The sequence below is a fragment of the Homarus americanus genome, unplaced genomic scaffold (genome assembly GCF_018991925.1).
Source record: "Homarus americanus isolate GMGI-L3 unplaced genomic scaffold, GMGI_Hamer_2.0 scaffold28, whole genome shotgun sequence".
Lineage (NCBI taxonomy): Eukaryota > Metazoa > Arthropoda > Malacostraca > Decapoda > Nephropidae > Homarus > Homarus americanus.
The window spans coordinates 8,753,207-8,766,022 of NW_024742238.1; the positions used below are offsets into that span (position 1 = coordinate 8,753,207).

A 12,816-nucleotide genomic window follows, 5' to 3' on the forward strand; every position below is an offset into this window, starting at 1 on the left:
CTAACTCTTCTTCTAGTAAATCCTTCTGGTCCATAACCAAAAACATCTGTAATAACTTCTGCACTCCCTCTTTTCCTTCTCTTTTCCGACCTGATAACTCTATAACCAACTCCCCCCTGATAAAGCCAATCTCTTTGGCACCTTACTCTCCTCTAACTCCACCTTAGACGATTCCAACTCTACCCCTCTTACTCCTGCTCCTCCTACTGAAACTTTGCACTTTCCTATAATCTCCACTTGTTGGGTTGCTGGTGTGTTATCCAGGTTGGATGTGAATAAAGCGCATGGACCAGACGGAATACCCCCTCGTGTTCTGAAGGAGTGTGCTGAAACTCTAGCCCCTGTGCTTGCTCACCTCTTTTGCCTTTGCCTCAAAACCCAAAGTTTTCCTCCTTCTTGTTAGCCAGCCTCGGTTCAGCCCATCCCGAAGAAGGGTGACAGTTCCAATCCCTCAAACTATCACTCCATTGCCCTCACTTCATCCCTCTCTAAGATTTTCAAAACTATCTTAAACTCTCATTTTTTCCGTCACCTTGAACGCCTTTCTCTTTAGTCGGATCACCAGAATGGCTTTCACCAGACAAGATCTGCTAGCGATCTGCTCACCTACTGCACCCATCTTTGGTCATCCTCTCTTCGGGATTATGGGGAAGCTTTAGTCGTGGCCCTCAACATCTCCAAAGCATTTGACAGGGTATGGCACAAGTCTTTGCTTTCTAAACTTCCCTCTTATGGTTTCTCTCCCCCACTTTGTTCTCTAATTTCTAGCTTCCTTGAGAACCGATCTATGGCAGTTGTCGAGGGATCTATCTCTCGGTCTTTCTCTACCAATAATGGTGTCCCACAGGGTTCTGTTCTTTCACCAACTCTCTTCCTTTTTATCAATGATTTACAACCCCCCCCCATACTTCACTCTACAACTAATTCTATCCATTTTTACGCTGATTCTACTCTTCCCTCTTCATCACATTTTTCTCTTCCCACTAATTCTCAAACTGGATCTGTTTCTAGAGCTGATATCATTTCATCTATCAATGCGGATCTGTTCATCATCTCTGAATGGGGAGGTATAAACTTGGTTACATTCAATAGTAATAAAACACAGTACCTGTATTTACCAATTACACTTTCCAAATCAGATGAACTCCCACCAATCACATTTCAGGATGCAATCATTCTGCCAAATTCTAAAATAGATATGCTAGGCCTCACTATTTCCTCTAATATGTCACAGAAGCTCTTCTTCTGTCCAACTGTTAGATAGGGTGGAATCAAAGGCATTTCGTCTTATTAACTCTCCTCCTTTAGTTGATAATCGCCTTTCCCTTTCTCTTCACCACAATGTTGCTTCACACTTTCTCTTTTACAGGTAACGTTCGGTGGATTTGGCATCCTGTGTACCGCCGGCAAGGCCGTGGGCTCATAACACACGTCTTGTCCACGGTGCCCACTGTTTCTCTGTGGATGTCGGTCACACTAGAATAACCCGCTAAGAGTACATCCTTCTTTCCTCACAAAGCCAAAGTGTGGAATGCTCTGCTTTCTTCTGTGTTTCCATACTCACACAATCTGTCTAACTTCAAAAAGCTGGTTTTCCAGCAACTTCGTGGTGTAGATTCATATAATATTTTTCTTTTCTATTTTTAATATCTTTTTATTCTTAGTTTTTCACCCCCTAGGCCCCTTTGTGGGTCGATGACCTGTGCCAGGGTGGGCTATTCCCCGTAGAAAAAAAGTCTTGTGTCGACTCCTAAAAGTGCCTCAGTCAATAATATCTACATATTTAAGTACAATAAATAGTAAAATTAGCGTAGAATTATGTAAATTTATGTTTTATATTTAAGTGATTTCTGAAGCTCACCGCAGCATGTTTCTGTGTAGCACAAGGCATCTTTGATGTACACATTCCAGTATTATATAATCACAAGTCTAGTATAAAAAAGAGGTGGAAATAACAAAAGAGTGGTATAAAATAAATTCCGAGTGATATGTCTCCCAGATCCTGCAGAGATCATGGCAACATTGGATTTAAAAAGTCAGGGCTGGTTCCCATGGAAATGGAGATGCTACACAACAATTCCTATACAAATTCAATGAACATGAGACTCGAGTTACCACTTTCTAACCATTTCGCATGATTTTAGACATCATTAACTAGCTTTTTCAGGGGTTAATAGAAGTTTATAAACACCTCAGTGACATTACAGTACTGTACTGTACTGTACTTAGTCGAGTATTCGTTTCTGGAGCTAGCGGATGCCTGCTCCACTAAAGGTCACAGCTTAAGGTTGAAGAAGCCACAAGTTAAAATAGTTGTCAGGGCAAACTTTTTTGGTTGAAGGTTGTGAACTCTTGGAACAATCTGCCACAGAGCGTTGTGATGGCACCAAGTGTGAGCTCATTCAGGACCAGACTTGACCAACACAGCCACAGGACCTACTGTAGATACATCCTAGAACCAGTACATGCCCAGTACTTGCCAATATTGCATAACAGAGACATAACTAACCGCCCAAGCAGCTAACGAGACAATCAGTGACAAAGAGGATAATGTAAAGTACTGTGAACAATTTTTCCTTCTCCTTAAGTACCGTGTTATATTTGAGTGTGCAAATCTAACTTTCTATTTTCTCCTCCCTAATCTGTACCAGTGGTTAATATTCCCTAGTGACCATTCATGGAACTTTCTACTGTTTCTCATACAGTACCTGTATAGGGAGATACACCAAAATTTGAATACCTGTACAGTATTGTACTTTATAGCATTTCTGGCAGAAATTTATAGTTTTTACGTTATTTTCACTTTTTTTTATTTAACTTAATGAATTATACAAGTTCACAAGTATATATACAGTATATATATATTTTTTTTTCTAACTCAGCCAATCGGCGGAAGTGTAGATGTCATTTGATACTCATGCGCTTAATTCTTACTCTGCCATTTAGTGCAACTCTCAATGTCACATGAATTTCATTTAGTGGGATGATGGCTTCTGTGTGTGAAGGTTGCACATGGGAAAGACCAGCGTGTTATTCAACACGTATTTAAGTGGGAAGTGTTATTTATACGGACCTATGGATGGCTTACACCACCATTAACAAAACCGGCTATACCCAGAGAACTGTAAACTACAGGTGTATAGTAAAAACTTTGTGGATTCAAGTACTGTGTACTGCATTCATAAATAATATATAAAACGTCTGTGGAAGGACATCAGAAGTTGGGTGCTTCGTGCTGGCAACAAGAAAGAGCATTAAGCCCAATATTTAGCTCGGTACAAGCTCCAGACTCATCACAAAGATCATAACACTTTACTGCTTCAATTTCTCCTTCAAGTGGCATCACTTTATCCTCCTCCATATGTTAATTATGGTAAGTTTTGGTTCGGTGAAGTTAGGTTAGGTTTACACACCAAGGAGTCAGAGGTTAGGTCAGGTCCTTCTGGTTTTTCTGGTTAGGATAAGGGTACCAGAAAACCAGAAATAACTTTTGGAATTGAACCAAAATATCTGGAGATACTATTTGCATGATACTGAACACGAATATGATAACACAAATGTACAGAACACAACAGAACCTAACCTAACCTAACCAAAGAAATCTTCCTAACTTCCGAGCTGGGGGGATCTGCATATTAAGCAAAGAGAACTTACTTTGATATCCGGTACCAATGGAAGCAACTTTCTCGAAGCGGTATTGTGTAATTTTATGTTTTTTTGTGGATTTAAGAGTACACTCGGTCCAAACGACTCAGCTGTTGCTTTGAAACAGACAGAGACATCATTTTGGTGTCATATTATCAGGTTTTTGTCATGTTTTACCCCACAATTTCCCTCATCCTTCATGCCCTGCCCACTACAGACCATTTGTGATTAGAGATAGAGAAAAAGTAAAAAATAAAATACTTTTAATTAAAATAAAGAGTTGTATCAATTTTATTAGTTAATATCATCCAAAAAAACAGCTGTGGAAAATATGAATGAAATACATAAATGCGTTTAGGTGCTAACCATCTGTTCCACCTTTACCAGGTTAAGTTAGACAAATATGCTGAGAATTGAGAAATGTTTTGGGTGTGTTTTTACCACACACTATTGGTAATTGGGGGGAGTCATATCTCCAAAAGTGCTCATTTCCACTGGAAATGAAGGTTAAATTCATGTAAACAGAGTAAAAAGCAATATAAATACCTATTTTTTTAAAGTAATTTCCATGAATGATCACTATACAAAATACTGTACAGTACATTTATCTGCGCCCATTTTTGCCTCGCAACTTGAACCTTAAAAACAGATAAAAATAAAATTTCCAATAATGTAATACAAGATGAAATCTGAACAAACTGTACTGTACGGTATATAAAGCCTTTACCCAGGGCACACGGTAATAAAAATAAAATTTAAAATTTTAGGGAAGCTGGTGAGGTTAGATCTGGCTGGTTCATGTGGTACAGTGGGGTCCGACTAATTACCCAAATGTACCCAAATGTAGACGCAATGAAGTCAAATAATGGTCCTACATGAATAAATCGGGTTACCAATCACTTCTCGACTAGTATTTGGTGTCACAAAGTAAAAAAAAATTGGAAAACGTAATTTAATTTGAGTTAATAGATCGCGTGCATGTACCGAGGGAGCGAGTAATTACCCAAATGTAGCCGCAATGAAGTCAAATAATGGTCCTACATGAATAAATTGGACTGCCAATCACTTCTCGACTGGTATTTGGTGTCACGAAGTCACAAAAAATTGGTAAACTTAATTTAATCTGAGTTAATAGATCGAGTGCATGTACCTAACCTAACCTAACCTCGACTAGTATTTGGTGTCACGAAGTCACAAAAAATTGGTAAACTTAATTTAATCTGAGTTAATAGATCAAGTGCATGAACCTAACCTAACCTAACCTAATCTAACCTAACCTAACACAACTCAGATTAAATTAAGTTTACCAATTTTTTGTGACTTTATGACACCAAATAATAATCGAGAAGTGATTCACAGCCCGATTTACGCTTGGACGACCATGATTTGACTTCATTGCAGCTACATTTGGCTACATTTGGGTAATTACTCGCTCCCTCGGTACATGCACGCGATCTATTAACCCAGATGAAAGTAAGTTTTCCAATTTTTTGTGACTTTGTGACACCAAATACTAGTCGAGAAGTGATTAGCAGTCCGATTTATTCACGTAGGACCATTATTTGACTTCATTGCAGCTACATTTGGGTACATTTGGGTAATTAGTCGGACCGGGTACAGTGTCATGAACAGTCTAACCCCTATGCCCCCGCCAGACCCAGCTTCGTTACCAAGATTCAATCAATTCACAAGATTTAATATTTTATTTACATAAGATTCATTCTCACATGTTCTTTCCCCCACATGAAATATATTTCATTCACTCAGCCAAACATAATAGAAGAGTTCCAATTAATAAGTTATGATCAATAAAGAGGCAACCATTTTAATATTTTATATTAAATATTAGTAATGCAGCCATATCATTTTAGCTGGAAAAGAATATGCCTACAAAACATAAATTACTCAGCGTAAAACTATGGAAATATTGATTACTAAACACACAATGACACCTATGTTATATAGCACTGAACAATACAGTATACTGTACAGAACTGGGATTTGACATTACAGACATAACCATATTTTCTTATTAGCGGAAAACCTACATGGCATCTGTATGTACAAGACAGCCTTATGTTTCCCTATGTACAGCATACAACATGGCTGCCAACTGTTAGTGACTCTCTCATAACCTCATTTGCACAGCATGACTTCATAAACATACTGTACTGCGGTCCAACTAATTACCCAAATGTACCCAAATGTAGCAAAATGTAGCCGCAATGAAGTCAAATAATGGTCCTACATGAATAAATCGGACTGCTAATCACTTCTCGACTAGTATTTGGTGTCACAAAGTCACAAAAAATTGGAAAACTTACTTTAATCTGAGTTAATAGATCGCGTGCATGTACCGAGGGAGCGAGTAATTACCCAAATGTAGCCGCAATGAAGTCAAATGATGGTCGTACAAACGTAAATCGGGCTGTGAATCACTTCTCGATTATTATTTGGTGTCATAAAGTCACAAAAAATTGGTAAACTTAATTTAATCTGAGTTGTGTTAGGTTAGGTTAGGTTAGGTACATGCACTTGATCTATTAACTCGGATTAAATTACGTTTTCCATTTTTTTTTTACTTTGTGACACCAAATACTAGTCGAGAAGTGATTGGAAACCCGATTTATTCATGTAGGACCATTATTTGACTTCATTGCGGCTACATTTGGGTAATTAGTCGGACCCCTGTACTGTATTGCGAAATGGGAAAGATGGGGTTATTTAACTTGATCAAGTCCAACAAGTAAGCCTGTAGTTATAAGAAAAATTATTCTTCCACCTTTGTTTTCCCCTGGAGGTTGGCATATGCTTAAGAACAGTGGAGTCGATGAAGCACATTACTTGTCAACTACATGTAAGTTCCAAAAAGTTATTAAAGTTTCTTCGCTGGAGTGCCGGGTAATGGCACCGTAGCTTCTTAATAATGAACCAAGCAATCTTCATATGGACTTAATATATCAAAGAAGACAAACTTAACGATTCTAAATCAAATCAGAGAAAATATGGAAGCATTGTAAGGATAATATAGGTCAAACCCCAAGATAATATACCTCTCACCGTATCCTGATGAACTCCACCCTGGAGTACCACTAGGGGGAACAGTGGCAGCGGCACAGTTTAAATAATGTTAGAAATCTACCTCGAACACGAAAATTACAATCATTAAACTTGTCAGTAACCAATAAGATTTATCATTACTTGTTAAATTAAGACTTTCCAAAACCATTGAAGTTCGTCAACAACACGTATTATTTATCAATAACTAATGAAACTAGCAATTAACCAATAATACATCAGTAGTTATAAGGACTTGTCTTTAACAAAGAAAACTTACCAATAATTAATGACTCCAAAACTACTTAGATTTCCCAAAAGTACAATAAACTATCAAAGTTAACTTTGTTGGAGTAAAGGTTGTGAACTAACCTGCCAGTGTCAAGTTTGAGCATTGGCACATGTTAGTTTATTCAATAGCCAGCACGTTCTCATTACTTGCCAGTGTGAAACAGAAACAGAGTTCATATACATCCACTACTTGCCAAACAGTGTGCAACATAGCCCCTACATTACTTTTACTTTATCCTCTTCGCCACTGATAGTCTCCTTAGCTGCGTGGGCGGTCAGTCACGTCTCTGTCACGCACTGTTGGCAAATACTGGGCATGCACCGGCTCCTGAATGACCTGAACCCGCTCCAGTGTTGGTCAAGTCTTGTCTTGAAAGAGCTCACACTCGGTGCCGTCACAACACTCTCTGGTAGATTGTTCCAAGAGGTTACAACCCTCACTCCGAAAAAGTTTGCCCCCACAGTTTTCTGGACCTGCGGCTTCTTCAATCTTGAGCTGTGACCCCTTGTGGGGCGAGCGTCCGCCAGCTCTAAGTAAGGATACTCGACTGAGTACTTGCCAACAGTGCGAAACAGAGACGTGACCGACCGCTCAAGCGGCTAACGAGCCAATCAGTGGTGAACATGATGAAGGTAAAAGTAAAGCATGCTGAGCTGGATTGGCTTGGGGCACCCCGCTGTTGTCTGGCCGAGGGACTACCGTAGAGTAAGGAGGCGAGTAAATATATCCACTCTGCCACCGTAAAAATAATGAAAATGCAGTACATACTAATCATTTAAATGTGGTAGCATATTCGGTAAGACAAGAATGTCTTGTTCAACTACAGACCCTCGAATATGCAGTACTTTTAAAAGTCGCTAGCCCGCTCGATATAGTATCTAGGAGATTAATCGTAGATCCTTCCTCTTGTTTAAAACAAAGTAATAGTTTTTATCCAAAAGGCTAGCAGGCCGACCAGTGGCGAAGAGGATAAGGCTTTCAAGGGTGGAGCTAAATAAATAATAGTAAAATGAACTGTGGGTACGTGGTATTCTTTAACATTGTTCAATTTACTCGAGAATCATCATAATAATTAAGAAGCTGCGTTCGCTTGAATCAGGATCCAAATATAATTACATGAACTGTCGTTATGATTTAGGGCATTTAAATGTCTCTCAGAACCACACCCTCACACGGTCACGTAACTCGAAACTAGATAACTAGCGGTTTATATGACTTGTTGCTCATGTACAAATATGTATGCTATCATCACTGGATGACACCCTTCTCATGTGTGTCCGAGCCAAGCAGGACTCGAACCCTAGACATCAATGCCAGTATGATCTCAATCTTCCAAACTTCAGACAATAAACAACCAGTTTGGGGTTAGATTAAGTCTGATAAGGTTACCATCATCAGGTGTAACAAGCTAGGTTGTCTAATCTTCAGGTGATCCATTCTTTTTTACTTTACTTTTTATCCTCTTCGCCACTGATCGGCTTGTTAGCCGCTTGGGCGATCGGTCACGACTCTTTTCCTTTATATTCTTCACCAAAAGGTCGGCTCGCTAGCCGCCCGGGCGATCGGTCACGTCTCTGTCACGCACTGTTGGCAAATACTGGGCATGCACCGGCTCCTGAATGTACCTGAACCCGCTCCAGTGTTGGTCAAGTCTTCTCTTGAAAGAGCTCACACTCGGTGCCGTCACAACACTTTCTGGTAGATTGTTCCAAGAGTTTACAACCCTCACTCCGAAAAAGTTTGCCCTCACGGTTTTCCGGACTTGCGGCTTCTTCAATCTTGAGCTGTGACCCCTTGTGGGGCGAGCGTCCGCCAGCTCCAAGTAAGGACACTCAACTGAGTAGTGCCCCCTGAGATGCTTATAAACCTCAACTAGGTCCCCCCTTGCCCGTCTGTAGTATAAGCTAGGCAAGTTCAGGCGCTCCAATCTCGCAGGGTAGCTGAGATGCCGAAGTGCAGGCACCAGCTTGGTGGCCCTCCTTTGAACATTTTCAACCAACTGACAGTCCCTAGCATATCTCGGGGACCAGATGGGGTGACAGTACTCCAGATGGGGAAGCACTTCACTCCTGAAGATCGTCACGAGGGACGGACCGTCTAGATATCTGAACGACCTTCTTATAAGACCCAATAATTTATTTGCCTGATTTACCTTCTTCTCACAATGGCCCGAGAACTTCAGCTCATTGTCAACATACACACCTAGGTCCTTCTCACACACAGTCTCAACTAGTACATTTTCTTCATCCCGTTGGGACATATGGTACGCCTCCTTACCGTTGGTACGCCCCAGGTGCATCCTCTTACACTTCGTGACATTGAATCTCAGCAGCCATTCCTTCGACCATTCCTGGAGCCCACAGAGGTCCTTCTGCAGCTCTTCACAGTCCGCTTGGTTCTTAATTTCCCGAAATAACTTGCCATCATCGGCAAACATTTGTATGGAGGAGTGTACAACGTCAGGCATATCATTTATGAAACAAACAAACAACAGCGGGCCCAATACACTACCCTGCGGTACCCCACTTGTTACAGGTACAGATGACGATTTCGTGCCATTAATCACCACACATTGCTTGCGGTCATGTAGAAAGTCTTCTATCCACGCTAGGACATTTCCCCGAATTCCGTACCCTTCCAGTTTGATTTTCAGCCTTTCGTGGGGTACACTGTCGAAAGCCTTGGCAAAATCTAGGTAAATATTGTCGATATTACCACCCCGTTCTAGAATATGGGTCCAAATATCCAATACCTTGAGCAATTGTGTCAAGCAAGAGCGCCCCGGCATAAAACCGTGTTGGCAATCTTTTACAAGGTTGTTTCGTAGTAGATGTTCCATCGCTGCATCTCTGATAATACTCTCAAGTACTTTACATATTATGCTGGTCAGGCTCACCGGTCTATAGTTGTTCGTGGAGTGCCTATCGCCCTTCTTGAAGATAGGACTCACATAAGCCACTTTCCATTCACTGGGGACCATTTGTTCATCCAGGCATTTACAAAACAGAATCTTCAGGGGCTCTGCAAGCTCGTTGCACAGCTCCCTTAGCACTCTAGGATGCACCATGTCAGGTCCAGGACTCTTATGGACCTTTAGCCTGGACAGTTTATTTCTAATACCCTCTTCTGTGAACACAATGTGGGTCAGTGCTGTGTCGAACCGTCTGTCCTCAAACGCAGGAAGGTTAGTTGCATCCTCTCTTGTGAACACTGAGGAAAAGAAGCTGTTCAATGCCTCAGCTTTATCCTGGTCAGAATCTGCGTAACTACCATCTTCAAGCCTCAGGTCTGATACTCCTACTCGCGTTTTCAATTTCGACTTTGCATAGCGGTAAAACGCCTTTGGGTTTGACTTGACCTCGCGTGCAACCAGCCTTTGGAACTCCTTTTCAGCCCTCCTACACTCTATCTTTGCTTGGTTTCTGGCTCTTGCATACATCCTCCTGTCTTGCTCATCGTTTGACCCAACCCACGTCTTGAATTTCTGGGTTTTCTTCTTAATTTTGTCGACCGCCGCATGGTTCATGTGTAGGGATCCCCTCGTATTCCTAGAAGCACTGGGTTTGGTCTTGGGTATATATTTATCGATCAAATGGGTCATTTTACTAGTTATGATATTCAGCGTAGTGTCTGCGTTCTTGTACCTTAATAAGTCAGGCCAGTTGATACCCCTCATCTCTTCCCTCATCCCATTGTAATTTCCCTTGTAATATTTGCACCTTGGCCTGGCCTTATCTTGAACTAGGTAACAGTTAAATCTGAATGACAACACTGTATGGTGACTGGTGCCAACTGGGGCAAGGTGTTCCAGTTTGGCCACCATACCCTCCTCGTTTGTTATGATGAGGTCAAGTGGCTTGGGTGTTTGCTCCCCTCTGTAATGTGTCGGGTCTCTCACATGTTGGAACAGAAAATTATCTCTCAGAGTTTCTACAAAAAGAGTAGCAGGATTATTCAAGTCATTCGGGGTTGACTCGTTTCTCCAGTCGATGTCGCCATAGTTAAAGTCCCCCATGATAAGGAGGTGGCTGGGGTTGAGCATCGCCGCATTGTTTATTAAGGTTCTTAAGTTCCTTTGATTTAGTGGGCCACAGTTCGGGGATCTGTAGATACACCCGACGATAAGTAAGTCCCCTCCCTTTAATTTAATTTTACACCACTTGGACTCTTCAAAGACATCCTCTCCCTGTACCCTCGTTAAAGTTTGTACAAGTGATGACTCCGCCAAAAATTAATTGGTATCTGGGATCACCTAAAGTCTCCCGAAGATTTCCCCCAGCTTGTAAATGAACCAACCTAACGCTGCCTGGGACGTTGTGTTCAGTTAGGGGTCATAGCTCAAGGTTGAAGAAAACGCAAGCCCAGAAATCTGTGAGGGGTAACTTTTTTGGAGGAGAGTTGTGAACTCTTGTAACAATCTGCGGCTCTGCCAGAGAGTGTTGTGCAACTTGTGAGGGCACCGAGTGTGAGCTCTTTCAAGACCAGACTTGACAAGCACTGGAGCAGGTTGAGATACATTCAGGAACTAGTTCATGTCCAATACAGTACTTGCCAACAGTGCGTAACAGAGAAGTGACCGATCGCCCAAGCGACTAACGAGCCGATCAGTGGTGAAGAGGATAGGGTAAGTAAATAAGTAAGTAATTTTAAGGTGATATTGTGGAGTATGGGATGTTTGGTTCACACTCAGGGTGGGATGGAGAAAGGAAACACACAAAGTGCTCTCTGTATACATGTTGTATTGGATGTACAATGCAGCTTGTTGCTGGGTAGGCAGCGTGGTTACAAGCGTGATGTAGAGAGAGCTGGTTGGTGAGGGTGCTCAGAGGAGGACCAGCTTGTGGGTCGCCATGCTCGCCGGCGGGAGCGAGGACCGCCAGGCAGCGGCGGAGGAGGTGTAGCTTGCTGCGGCTGTAACTAGAAGAGAGTGGTCACCACGAGGTCAGGTCTTAAATAGCCGGGGTAGGCGTGGCTTAGTAGTTGACCTCCGTCATGTAAGGCGGCGCTGGTTGACCCAGACCACGAGGCATACACTGGGGAATTCGCGGGGTCGGCTACTCAGCGACAAACAGCGTTTGTAGGGGAGGAATCCACTACAATATAAGTTAAAAGGCTTATATCTTCTCTTCTCTATCTTTACATGATTTAATTCTCCTAAATTACTAACTCAATGACCGAACAATCAGGTTAGACGATTTAACCCCCGAGTGGGAGCTCTTGCACGACCTGCAATGAAGCCAACAGTGCGTAACAAAAACGTGACCGATAGCCCAAGTGGCTAACGAGCCAATCAGTGGCGAAGAGGATAAAAATAAAAGTAAAATGAAAAGCATCAAAACATCCATCTTCCATTGGACTCTTAAGTATATGATGAGATTAAAGCATATTGTTTTCGTACACTGGGCAGGGAAAGTCGTAAATTAACAAAGATTAGACCTACCACCCAAGTAAGCTGATAAGTGGTAGAAGTTATAAATAAAAATTAATAAAATAAAGTAGGGCTAAAAATTCTTACGGTAACAAATTTAGGAAAGAATTTTTTAAAATCTACATTTTGAATCTAATTTCTTGCTGTGAACATAACCAAAATTGCGTCACTAGTTAGTGCAACCAAAGTGATTAATGTTAAAAATATCCAGAACATGCTTATCAAGCTCTTTTGGGTTTCAGGTCATATAAACCAACTAAACCCGTCCTAAAATAGATAAAATATCACGTGACCATTATTTTATGTTAGAGTAAGTTTGTTTCAGTTCAATTGCTCCTGATGATAATAGTTGTTTAAAAGATCATATTCGTGGTAATTTTTTTACATTAACTAT

The 12,816-nt window shown here is 41.2% G+C and overlaps 1 protein-coding gene across 3 annotated transcripts in view; it reads right to left on the bottom strand.

Annotated features, from left to right (window-relative positions):
- LOC121876614 (long-chain fatty acid transport protein 4-like) overlaps positions 1-6,762 on the bottom strand; it is a 60,360-nt gene extending 53,598 nt beyond the window's left edge. Inside the window, exon 1 of one of the 3 annotated variants that reach the window (XM_042381886.1) lies at positions 6,699-6,762. The gene's annotated coding sequence lies outside the window, so the exon portion shown is untranslated. The remainder of the gene's footprint in view (positions 1-6,698) is intronic. The other 2 variants (XM_042381887.1, XM_042381885.1) reach the window with 2 other exon arrangements.
- Positions 6,763-12,816: the final 6,054 nt, after the last annotated feature.